Source organism: Protopterus annectens, chromosome 8.part0 (genome assembly GCF_019279795.1).
Source record: "Protopterus annectens isolate FY-2018-M chromosome 8.part0, PAN1.0, whole genome shotgun sequence".
NCBI classification, from domain to species: Eukaryota; Metazoa; Chordata; order Ceratodontiformes; family Protopteridae; genus Protopterus; species Protopterus annectens.
The window spans coordinates 1,380,005,070-1,380,019,658 of NC_056741.1; the positions used below are offsets into that span (position 1 = coordinate 1,380,005,070).

General features: G+C 36.3%; 1 protein-coding gene across 1 annotated transcript in view; it reads left to right on the top strand.

The window, feature by feature from the left end:
- Positions 1-6,465: 6,465 nt before the first annotated feature.
- LOC122809445 (palmitoyl-protein thioesterase ABHD10, mitochondrial-like) overlaps positions 6,466-14,589 on the top strand; it is a 244,813-nt gene continuing 236,689 nt past the window's right edge. Inside the window, exon 1 of the mRNA XM_044080964.1 lies at positions 6,466-6,570. The gene's annotated coding sequence lies outside the window, so the exon portion shown is untranslated. The remainder of the gene's footprint in view (positions 6,571-14,589) is intronic.

Sequence of the window (14,589 nt, forward strand, 5' to 3'; positions counted from 1 at the left end):
CTTTCCTACTCTTAGCTAGAGTAGTAAGGATTTTAAATATCTGAGAATCCTGTCCAACACCACCAAGCTTTGCGTTTTCTGCTGCTGCAGTGTAGAACTTCAAAAACTGCATATGGATATCTTCCCCCAGTAAACAACATTTTGCAGGCCCACAGACTATGCGGAATCAGGTACAAGAATTATCCAACTGGCTGTCTATGTAAGGATCTAATGTTTAGTTTTCCTGTTGTTTGTAAACTTCCTGCTAAGTAGAAAGCATCTTCTTTGCTCCCTGACCTCTGTAACACCTACGCATCTCTCTCTCTCACTTTTTTGTGCCCTCTTTTTATTTTTTTTCTCTCAGGCAAGTTGAGAGCTCTTCTACTTTGCACACTCACTATCTCAAAATGTGGTAACGTAACTGTTTTACCACAAGTGGCTATTTTTTCTACAACTTCCTTCACCCAAATTTCCATGAAACTCTATGACTAGGCTCTCTTTAAGCACAATCTAGAACTCCTTTTGTATACATTGTGAATATCCTCCTCAGAATAGTTATATTAGTGGTAATGGATAATTTGTCATCTCTACATAGTCAAATTAGTTTTATGATGTATAGCCTTACATAACCAAGTACTCTATTCCAATGGTCTCCAACCTTTTTTTGCACCACGGACCTGCTTCATGTAAGACAATTTTACATGGACCGGTCATCGCAAGCGCATAAGAAGCAAGCAATAATGTCCGACAGGGTGTGTGTTCATGTGTAATTAACACCCTCCCAGGGGTATTATGAGGCCCTATGCCTTCTACACCCCTGGAAGGGCATTAGCTATACGTTAACACACACCCTGGAGGGCATTATTGTGCTTAGACTGGGCTTTCTGTAAAATTGTAGTGTTGTACTTGTGTATTTTTTTAAGTACTATATTATTTTTTATATATATTTTTGATGCAAAATAGTTCCTCTGCCTAATGTTTCAAACCTGCTGTAGTACATGTTAATGGTGTTGGAAGAAGCATTTTACATCCAAAATATATCACTTAAAAATACCCAGGCATTTATTTTATTTTGTGGTCCCTTACTCCTAAAACGTTTGGTTTGTTGCCAGTCATTGGGGAGTGAAGTTACTGAATAATGGCATATATATATATATATATATATATATATATATATATATATATATATATATACATTTGAATTTCAGACTATTATTTTCTTCAGAAAATTCATAAAATTCATACTAGCCGAAATCCTTTTATTTAAGCAAGTTTGCAATTTTATAAGAGCAGTAATTAAAATCTGTTCCTATTTTTTGAGCCTTTTGAGCCTTTGTTCCCTCTTTATTTTAGGGTTTATCCAGATTTCTTCAGCTGAAAAGTCCAGAGGTATGCAAACCTCTTTACTGTCACTCTCACTCACTCTCTCACCTACACCCTCTGTTTCAGATAAATGTTTCAGAAAATGTATTGTAACACAAATCCTAATAATCAAGTAAAATATGTTCCTAGTTTGAGCCTTTGCCCCCCCCCCCCATTTCGTTTAGGTTTATGCAGATATCTTGAGCTAAGAGCATACCTCTCAACCATACCAAATTCCTCAGCATTTACCGGTTTTAAGGTCCAAATAATAGGGTGCCGTGAATTCTCAAGTGGCCCCCTTTATTCCCAAATTTCCCAGCTTTTTTTTCCAGCAATTTTCTGCTGATGTCATCACATGCAGACGCATGCACGATGATGTCAGCTTCATGAGCAGCCTGTCAGAATTCATCTGAGGGCTCGAGAGGTGCAACTATTGACTGACTGACTCACTGTACTTTGTTTATGTTTATGGGCAGCAGTGCGTGTAAAAGATTAGGCATGCATCTCGGACAGACTGCAGGTCTGCAGCAGCAGCAGAGTTTGTCCAGCTCCTCCAGATAAGTAAAACAAAAGGGACTATTTTGTAGCACTTTTAGCAATTCAGCACTTTTAATTGTTAAGAACAGGACCATTCCATTTTTTCCAGTCCAGACGTTCTGTCTTCTGTCTGCTCCACATGCAATTGCAATGGATTATTCTTATGTGCAGTTGAATTTTAGTGTTTTAATTGCTGCATTTGAATTATTGCATTGATTGATGTTTCTTATGTGCAGTTGAATTTCTTCTTTAAGAACAGGACCTTTCCGGTCCAAACGTCTTCATTCTTCTGTCCACCCGCACCATGTGCAATTGCAATGTACAGCATTGATTATTCTTATGTGCAGTTGAATTTTAGTATTGCATTTGAATTATTGCATTGTGTGTGTGTGTGTGTGTGTGTGTGTGTGTGTGTGTGTGTGTGTGTGTGTGTGTGTGTGTGTGCGCGCGTGCATAAGTGTGTAAAATGCCCCAGTTAGGTATAACTGGTGGTTAGGGTTACCCAGGCTTAAACCCTGTACCTTGGGTACAAGGGGCAAGAGCCTGAATTCTCTACCCATACCACCACTTGTGATTCAAGGAGTTAAGTCCATAGCTCTCAACTGTCCAAAGTTTCACAGAGTATCTGGAATGTTTGGCTATACTTTTGGTCTGTGTTTCTCTTAAAATTTGTGGTTTTCTGGCAAATCAGTGAGAACTGAATTCACTAAATAATTATAACCATTTAAATTTCAGTCTTCCTGTCTTTCAGGAAATGCATGGTAACACCAAAACATTTTATTCTAGCAACTTTCTAAGATTATACAAGCAATGTTTAAAATGTGTCTCACTCCCTGGTTTTAGGCCTTTGCCCCTCCCCAATAAATTTTGGCTTTTTCCAGATTTCTTGTGCTGCAAAGTTCTTCAGGGGAAGAGAAGTTTAGTGCTGCTTATGCCAAGTCTGTTTGCATTTTTAGTAGCACAACAGGTAGTATACTTGCTTTTCATGAAGAAAGCTGTGGGTTCTACTCCCACAGTATGTAGCTAGATTGCTGATATTGTACTGTGTTGTACTTTTAAAGGGGGTGGATGCTGCAGTCCTAAGAATGTCCTCCTTTGGCAGTGATACCTAGTAACTATGAACCTGTTATCAGTTTGCCATCCATTCCCTACTGCAATATTACTAGCTTATCTTTTTTAATGTAACATAGGCACTTTATTCTTCAAGGGTAACTTTATTTGTAGATGAAACAATGAAATATAAAGTTGTCTGCTAGCAGCAACCTCTTCATTAGTTACAGATCTCTTCAATGTGGAATTATTTAGATGATTTTTACTCCTGCGGAGATTGTGCATATTTACTGATATTGGTGGATTGTAATGACAGAAGTCTGAATAGACTTTTATGATGGAAATGTTCTGAATTGGGCATTATTGGTTCATATATTTTGTTTCATTGCTTACTGGAAAAATGTTCAAAACAAATTTAAAATGAGCTCTAACAAGTGTGATGTATTATACTAGGAATATAATTTAATATAATCAGGAAAAGTGTATCAAAGAACACATGTACGTTTGCATGGTTCTAAATAATGTGTGTAAGGGGGCTGTGATTTGAAAACAGCTACTGGACAGATGCATTTTCTTTGAATGTGGGTTTCAGTGCTCTTTCAATGAATGTGAGTTTCAAGGGCAGAGAAGTTTTAATGCTAATTCTATTATCATTGTGAGACTGTATTGCTTTGTTTAACAGATGTCTATTAGTTAGTGCCTGTGCTATAAAATTTAAAATACACGTTTTAAATGAAATCCAAATAATCATTGTAGAAATAAAGCATAAAGCAGTATGCACATTACAGTGTTTATGGTAAATGGGGAGAAATAGGCAAGTAATGGGACAATGGAATGGCTGCAGGGGGAAGGCTGTGTATGGGGCCCCCATCTGACCATGATTTTGTGAGGGGAGAGGGGCAGCAAACTCAAATACAGTCCTGGGCAGCACAGACTCTAGCTATGTCACTGATCAGTAGGCCATGGGGAATGACTGATTTTTGGAGGTCCTAGCAAACTATAATATTCTTTTGTTAAGATTAGATTACTGCTTATCATTAAATGCCCTACTTTTACCACAAAACCCACATACTGCAAGTCACCAAAAACAAAATCCTAAGGTTCATCATATTCTCCCTTCCCGGTGAACATCATCGATGCACATTAAAAAAGAATGGCTACCATTTACTACAGGAGACATTTTTTTTGTGGAAATGTCTGACTTTTAAACTTTTATATGAGAGTTGCTGTGCACCTTTGCAAAGTAAGTTTATATTTAAATTGACCTCATATTCATTTAGAGATAACATGGAAACTAAACTACTGAGACTTCCCTTTAATCTTTACCACTAATGAAAAAACATTTTCTAAGATTGTGCTTGAATCCTGTAGAAATGTATCTTAGAAAATTAGGCAAAGTGAGAATGGTATCATTTTTAAAAAACAGCTAAAGGCAATGTTAATACAGGAACCTAAATGCAGGTGTTTCAAAGGTAATGTTCTGTATGGATAGTTCTGCAATAGATTGCTTGAATATTTTCCATAGAAAATATTGTTTCATAATGATGATCTGTGTAGAAATTATATTGAATCTATTCTTAGTGTTAGCTAAATCAGTATATTCTAAGATATTACACTTATATTTGAATTCAATCAATTGCTACACTTCTCTGCTTTGGAAGAACTGATTGCATTTCCCAAAATGTGGTCAGCTTGTAAATCTACCTATCTGCTGATTTCCTCTGTGTAAATCCAGCTCATTTATTTTCTGGTTGTAGAAGGCTGAAGCAGTTAATTTTGTTTTTATAAAGAAAATTATATTTTAGTTTTGCAGTTTGCACAAGTTCAAAGTTTAATACAAGTTCTAATATTAATATAAATAAAACACTATTATGTTTATTTTGTGTTTCATGATCATATTTTATCTGCTCTTCAGTTTGTGTTTAAAAGTTTTTATCCCACAATTCCATCAGAGTGAGCAGGGTTACTTAATCATGTATGCAAATGTTATGTTAATCAGCATACAGATCTGTACCTATTTTTCATGGGCCTTTGTCCAGATTTTTGATGTTTCCAGGTTGAGAGGTATGGCTAAGAGTCAACAGAGCATACCTTTCAACTGTCCAGATATTTGCAGAATATCCAGATTTTGGCTTGTATGTTTGGTCCCATCCTCATAAAATGTGTAGTTTTCTGGCAAATGACTGGGGATTGAGGTCATTAAGTAATGACAGGCATGTGAGTTTCAGACTTCATATTGTTTAGATAGAATACATGCTAAAGAAAACCCTGTTGTTCTAGCAACATTCTAAGTTTAAAAGAGCAGTGTTTAAAATCTGTCCTTATTTTTGGTCGTTTGTCCCCCGTTATTTGTGGCTGTCCAGATTTCCTGTGCAAGGGGTTGAGAGGTATAGTCGAGAGGTATGCAAACCTCTTAACTAATGCTGCTACTGCCAGGGACCACTGTCACTCTTCAGTCTCTGTCTGTCTCTCTCTCACTCTCTCTCTCTCTGTCACACACACACACACACACACACACACACACACACACACACAAAGTCTGTTCTGCTTTCATGCATGCATTAACTCGCACACAGAGACAGAAACATACACACACTTTTTTGGTTTCATTTATTTTTATTTTACCATTGTTAAACAGCAAAAGCACTACTTAGCAAGTGTAGAATAACAGCTCAATCAATTTCACTGTTCATGCTCCCTCATACACATATACACAGTCTCTTCTACTTTCATACACACATACATTCTGCTTTCATGCATACATTCACTCACACACAGACAGAAACATAAACACACACATACAAATACAAACACATATACATTTTTTTCTGAATAGTAGGGTGCCCAACATAAAAAAGTTTTTATTCTTTCTCTGCAGCCTGGTGGATGGGGACCACTGCTCTATTCTGTAGAAACTGACAGTTTTTACATTGCTGTGTGCTGTAATTTGCTTTTAGATTTCCTATCACAGGGTGCTTTAAAATGTTTTCTGGAATGTCTGTTACTATTTGGTCATAAATTATTTTGTAGCTTTTATCTCCAGGCCTCCTCTACAAAGGGCTCTTTTATGACCCAGTCGGACTAGTAAACAAATGTAAGTAAATAATCTAACTAGCATGCTGCAAGTGCCTTCTTGAAACTGTGATTTGCCTTTGTTGTTCTTTAGTCATTAGTTGAATCTAACTCTTTGTAACCTCAAGGATATTAGTACACCAGGCTTGGCTGTCAAGAATTGTTTCTTTTAACTTCTTGCAAATTCATATTTGTTACTTTAGTAAGGCTGCCCATCTACCTTTCTCTCTGCCACTCCCTTCTTCTCTTGTCCTCAGTCTTTCCTTGCATCAGTGTCTTCTCTAGTGAATCCTGTCCTTACATAATGTGGCCCAAGTATTTCCGTTTTTGATTTATTATTAGGCCTGCCAGAGAGTATTTCTGTAAGTAGACACTGATTTAAATGTAGACTGATTTGACAAGAGAGAAAGAGTGTGTAAATATTTGTTTACTGTTCCTTTAAATGTAGGCGGAACTGTGACATCACCATGAGAAACAGGAACAAAGCTGAGATCCATTGAAGTGTACAATTTGCTTTTGTTGTAACTCTTGTGAAGAATCCTTTGAGGGTGTAAACTGGTACACACTAAGGTAGATAAGTAGATTTTAATTATTATTGTTTTTAGGTGCATGATTTGTGCCAGTTTATGGAGACTGCCTCTTTTAAAGAGAAATAGTTGAAGTAGAATATTTCTTCTATGTTGGGGTTGAATATCTGGAGGAAAGTGGATAAAAAATAGCTTTACATGATGTGGGTCTTGTCCCCCTTGCTCTGAGTGATCTTAAGAACATGCCTCTGAAAAAGAGTGAGTGGATTGTAACCATTCATCTTTACTGTGTGCTTTAAAACAAGCTCATTATCACAGCCGTGCTTTTCCTTTGTGATCTAGGAAGGTGATGTCACTAATTTGGCTCGGTCTGCCTTTTGCAGCCCTTCTTATTTCCCTATCACATTGCTTACTCAGCCCTTTCCTGCTGCCTCTCTGCCTTTTCTCTTCCTGTCCCTTACCCTATGATAACGCAATACATAAACAGAGGTCAGTACAGCACTGATTTCAAGCCAGGGACATGACATTTTTGTCTCACTCCTGTATTTTTTGTTCTACGGTAGGAAGACAAGTATCTCTTTCTCACTGTTAATCTTCCAAGACAAAAACTTGAACTAGAAGTACAATAAGTTGCTAACCACAAACAAGACTTCTGTCAAAAACTGGTCCATTAAAAGTAATGTTTTAAATTATTAATATTTTTAGAAGCAACCAGTCATTATTGTATAACTGCTTCTTTGCTTGAACAGAACTGTTCAGCTGGAACTTGCAAGTGAAAGCCTTGAACAGCATTTCACTATCATAGTAATGTTGTACAGTTGCAGTTTTGCACCATCATTTATTGCAAGTGCAACATAAATGTTGTTTTAAACTACTAAGTAAGGGTGTCTGGAATGCCATGAAAGAGGCATCACCTGTATGATGTAAAAGATCCTAATCTGCCAGTACAGAATGCAAGTTTCCATCTGAAAATGTGTGTGTGCAGGGCCGGTGTTAGCATTTTGGTGGCCCTCAGCAAATGTCAAGTTGGGGGCCCCCTAGGCACTTCCTAAGTATCACCCTGTCACTGCCACCCCTTCTAGGCAACCTATTAGTTTATGCTGCAAACTTTTAGGAGTAGTGTGCAGAGACTGATCTGTAACTACAGTGCTCTTACATTACAACAGGTCTGTGTATAACATTATGTTGGCCTATCTCACAAAGGGGCATTTACAGTTACTGGCATTTAGTTGCAGCAGTGATGCACTGCGGTGGTGGTGCTGCGGTAGCGTTGTCGCCTCACAGTTAGACGTTGGACGTTCGATTCTCAGTTAGAGTGTCTTCTGTGTGTTGACATGCGTGAATGGGCATTCCTTCATTGAAGGTTGTGTGTTAGGCCTGGCAAGCCAGCATGTAAAAATCTACTGCCAATCATTAGCGGACCGGAGTTCCACTGTGGCGACCCCTAACCGGGAAAAGCCGAAAGACAGTTGCAGCAGTGATGCATTACAACAACTCTATGTGCAGGTCTGGACTTGGATAAAATGGAGCCCTAGACCTACTGTTTCAACCCCCCCCACACACACACACACACAAACACCCTCCAGTCTTCCCGTATGTTTCCTCCCATCTTGGGTTCCCCACATCATGTACATTACTTTTTTTCTTCCTTTTCTCACATTTTATTTTACTCTTCAACTTTTTCAGTAAGCCGTAACTTTCTATATGCTCTGGACTACATTTTAAAACTTATTTTCTTTTTATACAACCTTTTCATCAATGATGGCTTGAACAGAAATTCAGATTAAGGTGAGAAAAGCGAGTGAAAAAAATTATTACAATAATGTATTTTGTAGCCCCGTGAATCCATTTATACAGTCTGGGGAATGGGGGCCACCGGACTCCTAGAAGATCTAAGTGTCCGAATGTTTTGTAAGATATTTTATGTCATACCATTGAAATGAAATAAAATTACCTGTTATCTGCATTTTTTATTGATACCTAGAATAATAATGTATATGTCCTGGCATGGTTAGATGTGTGCACAGAGAAAAATCAGTGATATTTTTTAGAAACACACAACCATAAGCCATAACAATACCAGTTTTGTACTTATTTCAGCAAATAGCAGTACATTGCAATACAGGTACACACCAGATCAGTGACTGCTGTTTAGAATTCATCAAACAACAGCAGGGATAAGTCACTTTTATTTACCTCACCGAGGAGTAATGGATACCTGTCACCCTCCTTGATTTCACAGATTTTGCTCATAATTTTGCTCTATCCATCATAAAAAGTTTGATTTGTTGATAAATCATTAAGGATTATTAGATGGTCAATAAATCCAGACAGAGTTTATACTTATTGTCCAAAAAATGCACATTGATGCAAAAGGTATTATTCTATTAACTTTTTAAGTGAATTAGAGTAATATTTAAGACGTGTTTCTGAATATGAGCCTTTATTCTGCTATTATTTATGGCACTGGCTGAATTCTTCAGCAAAGAAGTTGAGAGTTGTAGTATCTGGTGTTCTGCCAGTATTTATAAAACTTCCAGAAAGAGGAAAACCATCCCTGAAAATTGGAAGCATCAGCTCTTCTTAAAATCCAAGGTTTGCACTGAGATCAGCCACTCTGGGCTGTTGGATCTCTCTAACGCTTACCTTGCTCATGTTCATTGTTTGCTTTATCCTATTATGGCCATATCACAGCCCTGTTCAGGTTAAAGAGTATAATCAGGAAATTCATTTTTCCCCAACCAGCAACGGATTTTGTGGGGCTCCCCACACAGTCAATGATGATTGCCCCCCCCCCCCGGCAGCCAAAGGTATTGTAGGTACCGTACCTAAAGATGGCTATGGTAGTTAGTGGAGAGAACGTCCACCAGCAGGGTTTAACTAAGCTAGGGGGATTGTCAGTGGTAAAATATTTAATGGAACTGCGAAGCCTTTTACTTGATAAAACACTGTTAATATAACCAGAGATATCTTTGAATTTTAAAGACAATATAAATAAGAGTTATTACCATCTGGTTTATTAAGTATATATGGTTGCTGTATTAGCTTTTGTTTGACAGACATTACAAGATAACAAGATAAGATAACTTGCTGTCATTGGGGGCCCCCCGGAACAGGGGGCCCCCAGCGACCACAGGGTTCGCTGGTGCCTAAAGCCCGGCTGTGTGTGGGTGTATGTGTGTATGTATATATATATATATATATATATATATATATATATATATATATATATATATACATATTTGTATGTATCAAGAGAGAGCACTGCATGCACATCTGCTTGTGCACATCTAATAAGAAACTTATCAGCATTACATTATTGCATACAGGATCTCTGAACAAAATGTCTACTAAAACTATGACAAAACTAATAAAATCCACATATAGTTGGAGCCCAGGTAAAAACTATGTGCATCTTTGTGTTTGCTTACCAGGGTGCTGCACTGACCAATTTTAGGCACAGCTTGGGGTGTGGAGAAACAAATGAAATAGTAGCACATTAGGTTCCAGATAAAGCAGTTAGAGGTTAAATGGAATAACATGTAAGATTTTGATGATAAAGTTTAACAGATATATAATATTAAGTAACACAAAAATTGTGGCAGTTAAGGAGAAAGAAGAAAGGAATAGCGCATAATAGGAGAAGATGAGACAGTATGTATGTATGTATATATATATATATATAGATAGATATTAAACATAGTGGAAGAGGGTGTTTTGAGATGAAGACAGATGCATTTGTTACTGAGGTTTTTAAGTTATATACTAATCTATGAACAGACTAAAACAAACTAAAGTATAAAACAAAAAAATTTGTAGGCAAAAGAAGGTTGCATCTACTCTACCTCGAGTATAATTTGCCCCTCCTCACCATGGTGTCTCTTGTCTTCTTACTCATTTTTCTCTTTTGCCTCTTCTGCTGTAATACCTATGTATAGCCCTGGATATTTGATGAATTCTGCTTTTTTTTATTTCCCCTATTCCCATCTTCGTTTTCCCTCTCCCTAACCATACCACTACTTTTTCCTGTTACTACAGCTGAGCCCTGTAACATCCTTGAACTTCTCAAATGTCTCTTACACTGTCCTCAGCATAAACTCTACCTCCTCTGACATTAGATTGCAGTTGTCCGCATAAGCATAAAACTGGATTTTATCCTTGCTTGCTCTTCCAGTAGGGTTATCCAGTACCTAGGCTTTATGGCCAGCTCCTCTATTAATAAAATGAATAAACCCAGAGAAAGTGGATAACACTACCTGGTTACCCATTGTATTCTTATTCCTACTGAGACCCCTTTAGTAGTGAGTATTTCTGTCTCTGAGGCTTGATAAATAGCCTGTACCCATCTGATGAAATTCTTCCCTACTCTTCTTTGCTGAAGAGTTTCAGCTAGAAAGTCCCACCTTTGTGTGTCAAAGGCTTTTTGCAGATCAAAGAGCACTATGCCCACTTTTCTTCTTTCTTCTGTTCCTTTCTCTGCATGAATTTCATTAATTGCCATTGGTTTTGCTCTGTATTATTTTTGGCAGGGCCTCATCCATGTTTGCCAGATATCCCTATTTGAGCAGGACTGTCCCAAAATCAGCAGCCCAATCCTCTGTCCCACACTACCTTTTGAAAATCCCGAAAAACAGGCTGCACTGTGCAATTTTTGATTGGCTCATATGCCGGTATACGAGCCAATCATAAATCACAAAGTGGAGCCACTTCTGTTAATGTGGAGCAGCAGGCAGTTCCACATTGAACTTGAGAGTCAGCTGAGTGATTTTTGATTAGCTGATATACTGGCGTATGAGCCAATCAAAAATCACAAAGCAGAGCCACTTCTGTTTAATGCGGAACTGCCTGCTTTCCGCATGAAAGACCTTTTTTTATTTTGGTCTTCACTTAGCTTGAAGGACCTTTTTGTCCCTACCTGTCCCTTCAGAAATGTGGCAACCCCGGCATCTATCCTGACCATGTACTTATCCTAGTATTAGCATCTCAACATTGATTAGGTCCATAAGCCTGCAATTTCCAATTACCTCTGCCTCTTCTCCCTCTTTTGGGATCATGGTCACCCTTGCCCTTCTCATGCAGACATACGTTTTCAGTGAGACATGTACTTTATCATTTACTCCTCCAATACCTTCTCTGCCAGTTTTCCTGCTCACTAATAGAATTTCAAGGGAGATCCATCTGGTCTGCCCGATCTCTTCTTTTTCATAATACATATACTACTCCCTTTACCTCCTTTCTCATTAGGTCTGTATTCAACCTCCTTCTTTGCTCCTGTCATGACAAGACCCAGGCCATAGAGCATTAAAAAAATGCATTTATAGTCATTAGACCATATAAAGAAATTACATGAGTTTGTGTGTATGACACATAAGGTAATAAACATTGCAGTGAACATGTGGTTAATGTATATAAAAAAGCATGTCATTTAAATATGAACATTTGTATGTGTGTGTGTGTGTGTGTATGTGTGTGTGTGTGTACATATGCACACAAACGCGTGTACGGGCGCACACACTACACATATATATGTATATACACATACATACACACATACACATACACAAATGTGTGTGTGAATATATATATATATATATATATATATATATATATGTATATATATATATGTATATATATGTATATATATGTATATATATATATATATATATATATATATATATATATATATATGTATATATATGTATATATATATATATATATATATATATATATATATATATATATATACATATATAAAACGACTTAGAACACAATAACTTGATAAAAACAGAAAGTCAAGACCACAGTCAGTGAAATGAATTAATAAAGCCAAAAACCTATTTACGTTTAATAATCATGAACTTCATCAGAAAAGGCTTACACAAAACACATGGTCATTAAATACTTTTGATGACATCACATGAAATTTCAAATTATCCAACCACAACACTCTAAAGTTAATCTTTAAAGACATCCTGTCTATTTAATACTAACCATACTTAAAATATATGTTGTATCAATGTATGTAAACAATTATATTTACAAAAATACATAAAAAATGCATAAAAAAATATATATATATATATATATGTTTTATATATAAAAGAAACTATATGTGTTATTATTATTACGAAAATGTATTTATTTTTTATTTTTTATTTTTTATATTTTTTATATATATATATATATAACTTTATATTCTATTGAGTTGCAGGAAGCATTTGATGTTTATAACATCATTTAACCCTGGTGGTTGATCAGCGTTAAGCATAATTTGCCATATAGCTTCTCTGCATTCTAAGAATACTTTAAAATTCCCAGATAACAAATCACAATTTACACTTTCCAGCACTGAAAATCTAAATTTTTTGAACAAACTACACACTAAAGCATGTCTAGCAAAGGCATTTGACATGTCCTTTTTCTTAATGGCCAATTTGTGTTCATAGATGCGTTTATACAATTCTCTAATAGTTTTACCTATGTAGAAATGCCCACATGAATCACAAATAGCCACGTAAACCACAAACTTTGTATTACATGTATAATAACCCTTACTGTAAATAGTCTTATTTAAATGTTTAAATAATATAGAACTGTTCCCTGATATATACCTACACTGCTTGCAACAGTTACATGGAAAAGTTCCATGACGTGTAAACTGAGCTGTTGGTTGTCTAATGGTCTCCACTATTGTTTTAATACTTGTGGTTTTCCTGTATGTGAACAAAGGTGCCTTCCCTATTACTAAACTAAGCTCACTATTTCCAAGAATAACCTTCCAATTATTGAATATGATGTCTTTAATGTAATCCATCTCATTTGATATAGGAATAGGAAATGCTAAGGAGAAACCTTTACAGCTAACATTTGTTGTTGTATTTGTTCTATTGCCTCTACCTGTAAAACATGTAGTGAATAAAATAGGACATGCAACATTAGCTCTAAGTAACATCACTTCACTTAATATGTTTTTAATCCATGTGAAATTGTAACCCCTGTCTACAAAAACCAACTTGTTTGCTTCAACCATCTGGAATAAACTGTCCCTTTACAACACCCTTTTTCATAAATCCTGGGTGTAGACTATCATGATGCAAATATTGGTTTACAAAGGTGGATTTACGAAATATACTACTTACAAAACCATTTTTGTTGACATTATTATTGCCCTACAGTAAACCTAAGAAACTTGGTAGAGGTGTTTAACTGGTTGACTAGTTCAAAAAATGTCTCTTCGTCACCACTCCATAGAAAAAACAAATCGTCTATATATCTTCTATAAAAGCAATGGGTGCACGAGTAGCTCCAAGTTTTGCAAACTTGGTCATGGCCATGTGGGAGTTGAAATTTTTGGTCTCCCATCCCCTAGCTAAAGACATCGTCTTTTATAGAAGATATATAGACGATTTGTTTTTTCTATGGATGAACTAGTCAACCAGTTAAACACCTCTACCAAGTTTCTTAGGTTTACTGTAGGGCAATATGGAGATACAATAGACTTTTTAGATCTACATTTGGAATTTAATGTCAACAAAAATGGTTTTGTAAGTAGTATATTTCAGAATCCACCTTTGTAAACCAATATTTGCATCATGATAGCCTACACCCAGGATTTATGAAAAAGGGTGTTGTAAAGGGACAGTTTATTCGTTTAAGTAGATTAACAAGTACAGATGTGGCGTTTCAAGTTGAAGCAAACAAGTTGGTTTCCTTTTTTGTAGACAGGGGTTACAATTTCACATGGATTAAAAACATATTAAGTGAAGTGATGTTACTTAGAGCTAATGTTGCATGTCCTATTTTATTCACTACATGTTTTACAGGTAGAGGCAATAGAACAAATACAACAACAAATGTTAGCTGTAAAGGTTTCTCCTTAGCATTTCCTATTCCTATATCAAATGAGATGGATTACATTAAAGACATCATATTCAATAATTGGAAGGTTATTCTTGGAAATAGTGAGCTTAGTTTAGTAATAGGGAAGGCACCTTTGTTCACATACAGGAAAACCACAAGTATTAAAACAATAGTGGAGACCATTAGACAACCAACAGCTCAG